Source organism: Pteropus alecto, unplaced genomic scaffold, assembly GCF_000325575.1.
Source record: "Pteropus alecto unplaced genomic scaffold, ASM32557v1 scaffold214, whole genome shotgun sequence".
Lineage (NCBI taxonomy): Eukaryota > Metazoa > Chordata > Mammalia > Chiroptera > Pteropodidae > Pteropus > Pteropus alecto.
The window spans coordinates 68,031-74,014 of record NW_006435787.1 but is presented as its reverse complement, the minus strand read 5'-3'; the positions used below and the strand labels follow the sequence as shown (position 1 = coordinate 74,014).

At 46.7% G+C, this 5,984-nt stretch overlaps 1 long non-coding RNA gene across 1 annotated transcript; it reads left to right on the top strand.

The window, feature by feature from the left end:
- Positions 1–406: 406 nt before the first annotated feature.
- Positions 407–3,164, top strand: LOC112479427. The gene is made up of 2 exons (XR_003046185.1): positions 407–582; positions 1,399–3,164. It is a non-coding gene; the product is annotated as an uncharacterized LOC112479427 (long non-coding RNA).
- The last annotated feature ends 2,820 nt before the right edge of the window (positions 3,165–5,984 follow it).

Genomic DNA, 5,984 nt, shown 5'->3' with positions numbered 1-5,984 from the left:
GGTGGTGCTAGGGCAAGTGATGCCACCCTGAGTGAGGCCAGGCAGGGTTGGCACACGGCACACGGTCTCCCCAAGAAACCACCAGCGGTCAGGGTAGAGGGACCAATTCCAGTGCATCCAGAAAGGCCGCAGACCCTGATGGTGACTACTGATTCGGCATCAAAGCTGTGACGTTGTCAAAGTAGTCACGATGGCTGAGAGTGGCACCAACATACAGCCGTTGGAGAAAGCAGGCAATCACCATGTGTTCATAGAAGAAGTGATGTTCTGTGAGTGGCTCAGCCAGCAGCTCAGAGTGTCACAGAGGGCCACTCTGTCCAGCTGGCTTCTCTTGGGCACTGTCTTCGGGAAAACCTCCAGGGCACTTACATGGCACATTTCTGTGTCCACGCTCTTGCTAGTCTGCTAGACCTGCAAGAATAAAGCAGAGGGGGTGACACCCTCACTCAAAATGGTCATTTCCTTTCATTGCAGAGTAGCAAAGAGAACTGATGCAGGGGAAATGCCGCTTCACCTCAAACACCAGGTTCAAAGGCTGCCTGGACAAGGCCACGTCATTCGTGACCCTGGATACCTAGCTTGGTGAGTCCTGATGGTTCTCCCTAACTAGTTGCTGTAGAAGATTTAATTACGCAACAGATCTCCTCCACTTCTCTGTCCTGTCCTACAACACGCATGTGTGAGGATCAGGAAGAGAATCAGAGGCCAGCTGGCAGCAGCCCCAGACCTCCCAGCACACGGACTCAGGACAAGGGCTCAAGTGTGAATCTGCTGGAGGGCTATGTAAGCAGGTGTTTATTCTCATATCTGGTCCCATGAGATGGTAGATGAGAGAGATTTGTAGTCAGAGAGGGCCATGACAAAAATCACTTTTGGTATGACTACAGTATCTCATCATAAGTGTTAAAACAGTTTAAAATCTAATCAATTATAAATTACTTTGTCATTCTGGAAAACCCAATGAGGGAAAGAACGACATCTGTAAAGGTTTCAAGAAAAATATAAGTTGGGAAAACCACATTCCATTCCAACCTCCTCAGACAGAAGAGAAGTGATAAACTAAGACTCACTGGAGATGCTCTTTGAAAGAGCTGACAACCCTCCCCACCACCACACGCTGAGACTTAGTGCGCCCACAGGCCGCTGCTGTGTGGCAAGGCCTAGGGCTGTGATGGACACTAAGGACATGAGAGCCAGTCTGGCACTGCTACCGTAGGTACCTGAGAGGGACAAGAGTGACACCACCCTAGATGCCCTTTGTGGGAGACCAATTTCTGGCCACAACCCCCTAAAGTTACCCTGGCCCAGCACGAGCCTCAAACCCAAGCTTCGGGGAAGTGACCTCCACTGTAGCTCACTTGCACTGGAGCACTTCCTAATGTTCTCCATCCTCTCCAGGTCCCAGATCTGAGCAAACTTCCTGGGGTTTCCAGGGAGGTTCTAAAGCAGGTCCATGAGGTGGCGGGGAAAGTCCTCCGGGGCTGGAAAACCCTAGGGTATGGAGTCCGTGCACAAAGTCCAGACCTGGCTGGGGATGCCCTCCTTAGGTGAACCAAGCTTGAAACTGAGCTCATCCACAGCCCCCCAGCCCACCGATGCCTCTGGGCACACTGACCCTTCTAGTAACCCCAGCACTCTGTCCTCCTGTGCGTATCCCACTTCCCTCCAAATACTGCTGGCCATGACAGGAGTGTTTACACCACAGAAGCCAGCAATCACGACAATCCAGGGCCACATTTTGTCCAAGGTTTAAAAACTCACCCATAAGTCACTCGTCAGTTCTCAGTATCTAGTGAATCTAAACAGGTTGCACCTGGTAAGCACGCAGTGAGCAGCGTTACTACTTGCCACAGCATAAATGAACCTGGGCAACAACCAAGGTCACGAGAGGGGACCACAGGACACGTGCAAAGATTTAGTATGGCCACATAAACCGCCATGAACTGTTCCTTTCCTGCTCATGTCTGCTCTGTGCCCTCAGCACCTCCACTCCCACTGTAGCGGGCTGTTTAGACCCTCTGCGACTGCGCATGGATGAAAGGTAGGGTTGCGAGGACTGTTGGGGTAAATCCTGGAGAGAACATATAAAGAGCTGGGGGCAGGACCCAGCTCACCAGGTTTCTCCACACCCCCACACCTCGGTGTGGGCTGTTGCGGCCCCTGGAATGCACATCCCTCTTTAGAGGTGCAGCGAATGGTTACCAGGACTTAGTGATTCCTGAAAGACCAGAAGTTGGTCTCGAGTGACAGACTCCAAACAGCACCAAGGAGTTTCAAATGCCAACTGGCACTTCAAGGAAGAACAGTGTGATTTGCAAGAAACAAGTTCACTCATTTCTTACCTAACAGGGGCTGGATGACCCAGGTCTGAGTTCCAGCCCCGCTACTGGGAAGAGCACTGGGCCTCAGCATAATGATCTGCTAAGCTGTGATTCTTACTCTTGCCTGCAAATTGGCCAGCACTACTGTAAAGCTATAAATTATGCAATGCGTATAATGTACACAAGTGGAGACTCAAGGAGGACAGCACACAGAGGGTGCTGCCACCAGTACTATAAGAAGACAGAGGAGGAATGGGTAGGAGACATCTAGTGCTAGAAGAATACCGAGGAGACTAATGACACTGGGGCTCCAGGGGGAGGAAACTGGACGGCTGGGGCCAGGAGCGGATGGGAGACTTTTCTTATAGACCTTTTTGTACCTTTTGGATTTAAACCATGGGAATTGATTACCTATTCAATAAATATAAAAATATTTTACTAATTGTAAAGAATTGGGCAGGTTAAAATTATGTACCCATTGTTGTTATAAATAACAATGATGATAAAAGTGAGTCCTGAAGGAGGGAAAGAAGTCAAACCATAGTATATTACAGAGGAAAAGAGCTTGGCAACACACATTCAATGCTTTCACTGTGTGTCATCACGTTCCAGATGTCACTGATGTAAGTCACAGTTTTATGTACAAAAAAGAAAACACACTGGCAATTAATCTAAGATGCTTTCTTTACACTCAAAATTTTAAATTTTATTTTTAAATTATTTTTATTGAAAGAACTCTTTAAGCTTACTCGGGCAATTTTTTTTTTTTTTTAAATCAAGTATCACTCATGCATACAAAAAAAAATGAAATAAATTGGTTCTTCCCATTTAAAGTCCAACTAATACTGTGTCATGGCTGTCCTCACAATCATGTTCGGTGCTTTCTAGGCGATGGTTATGTGGCTATTCTTAGAGCCTTCCACTATTGTTTCTGGAGTTTTCTCCCAAGGCATTTATACCCACTCTGCAAAGCCCAGTGATACACAACCTGTCTGCACAAATCTCAGCAAGTAAAGGTGGCCCGGCTTCTCCAACAATTCACTTACCTCAATATGCACTGCCATGACTTAGCTCATGCATACAGATGGTGACAACTGGGTCACAACTGCTGCCTGGCTGACAGTGATTTTTAAGAAGCATCGCAATTTTAGAGAGATAAAAAAATGTTCATCTTAGGGTAGATAAAATATGGTATTATATTGTTCTGATTTTCCAAGTTCTCCCTAAAGAACAATCACCATTGCCAATCAGAAGAAAGTTAACTAAATTTTTGAAATGTTAAATCAAGTATTATGCAATCACTGAAAATTATAGTTTCTAAAGACTACAGAATGATGGGACATAATGTCATGATACCACATTAAGGAAAAAGTGGGGGGAAAAGGGCCGAATATAAAACTAGATATACCATGTGGCTATAAGAATCAGAAACATATGTGTACAACAAAGAAAATGCAATGAAATCTATCAAAACTGTAACCACAATCACCTCATGGAGCTACAGGTGACTTTTTAAAAAACTGCATTTTGGAGTAGTTTCTGAATTTTCTCTAAAGGACATATATTGCTCTAAAAAGCAAAAATAACCATTAATATAAATATAAATTAATGCTGCCACACAAATCCCTGTCCCTGTTGAAAACATTTAGAAATGTTACATTGACACACATTCAGATTTTTAAATGTATATTCTGGTTTAACTGAAGGAAATATTTTATCAATAAATATTTTATCTACTAATATCCAACACTGGAAAAAGTTTTTTTTAAAGGGATGAAGTTTGTTGGCAAGGATTGTGGGCCGCGAGTTAAGGGAGCAGCTAGAGCGAGGCCACTGTCCTGACTCAGGCTTCATCCCCCCGCCCCCTTTCCTGTTCAGCTCTGGTCCCTCAGGAGAGGCCAACTCCAGCTGGGCCTCAGGTCTAAGAGTAGCCAGCCCCCTTCCATTCAATGGTCAGAAAGTGCATTTGGGTTTAATTCATAATTTACAACATGCTGGGCTTTCTGAGAACTCCGGAAGCCAGTACCTCCCTCTCCCCCGGGATGTCCAGTGGGCTGTGGGGCCCAGAGCCGTTTAGCCTGGAGAGTCTCACAGACACAGAGCGAAGCCCCAATTTGCTCTCCAAGTCCTGTGGACCTGCATGGTGTGAACGAGGGCCTGGGCCTGTCACTTGCAGTCAAGGCTTCCTGACTCGTCCTAGAGGTGCCTTCTCACCACCGTGGACTCCACACGCTTTAAGTTACCATTCCCTCCAGCTGTGTTTTTAATTTCAGGACTTACTACGTAATTTGCAGGGCTCTCATGCAAAACGAAAACATAGGGGCTCTGGCTCAGTAAGAATTTGTTAGGAAGAATTTCAAGACAGTGACTGCAAAACATTAAACCAAGGGCCAGACTTTCACAGTAAGGAGTCCAGTGAGACTGTACTGAGTCACAAACCCATGAAGCCAACTCTGACTTCTTCCTTTACTGAATCCTAACATGGAAAGTTTTTCCTGACCTGATAACTTCAATTACCTTGTATCTTTGGTTGTCACCTCATCCTCAAAGTCCTGACTTGATTCTCCTGGTTCCCCCTTTTATAAACCTTGTTGGCCTTCATGTTCAAACCTGTAAGTTCAAAGCCATACTCCTCACGTCACCCATCCTGCTCCCTCCCCTTCAACTTCTGCTTCCCCACCTAGGCCACATCGCCACCACCCACGCAGCTGTCTACCTTGTACACCTCCCTCTCTCACTTCACCACATGCTCTTCTTTGAGTCCTGCTAATTCTACCTCTGCCATGCCATCCAAGTGCTGCTCTCGCCTTGGTACCCATTCCACAGTCACTGACTTGGGTAAAGCTTCTGCTACACTTTCACGGGAGCCTTCACTCTCCCTCTGCACCAGTCTCTGGCCCTCTCCAGGCCAGACAGCAGCCAGCAGGACCCAGACCTGAGCATTCCCCCGCATCAAAGTTGTAGGACGGCAGATGACCCCTTTAGAGAACAATTTGCCACAAACAGTCCTTTTTGGAGAGCTATTTGTAAAAAAATGAGTCATACTCTTAGAGATCCTACAAATCTACCTCTGGCGATCAAACGTGAGCTCACTGCACAGTGCTATCCAGCACAGCATGATCTGCTTCGTGAAGAAGTTTGTCAGTGGCAGCTAACTCCTACTGAGGGCTTGATATATGCTAAGCACACGCTAAGTCTCAAAAAACCCCTCTAAAAATGCAGGACGAGGAGGCTGGGAATGGCTCTCAGCCTTGCCTGAGGTCCCACTGTGAGTGACCTCATTCTCTGCTCCAGGCCCTCTGACCCCAACATCCACACATTCACTACAGGTGATGACTAAATAAGTTATCGGTCAGGTACTTACGCACTGGTCACGTTGAAAGTTACAGTTATGAATACTAATTCATAACATGGAGGATGCTCACGTTTAATCCTTGTGAAAAAGCGGGATACTAGATACAGTCTGAAGTTCAGTGCAAGAAAAGACTGGTAGGTGTGCCAGAACGTCAGCAAATAGTGAGGCGACAGAACTGAAAACTTTTTCTTTCTTCTGCGGCCGTACACTTTCCTAATTCCCGTTGACGCGTGAAGCGCGTGCTAAGACTCCCGACTGCTACCACCGCGGCAGGGTAGAGGCCCCGCCGCCCCGGCCGCCCGCTCTCG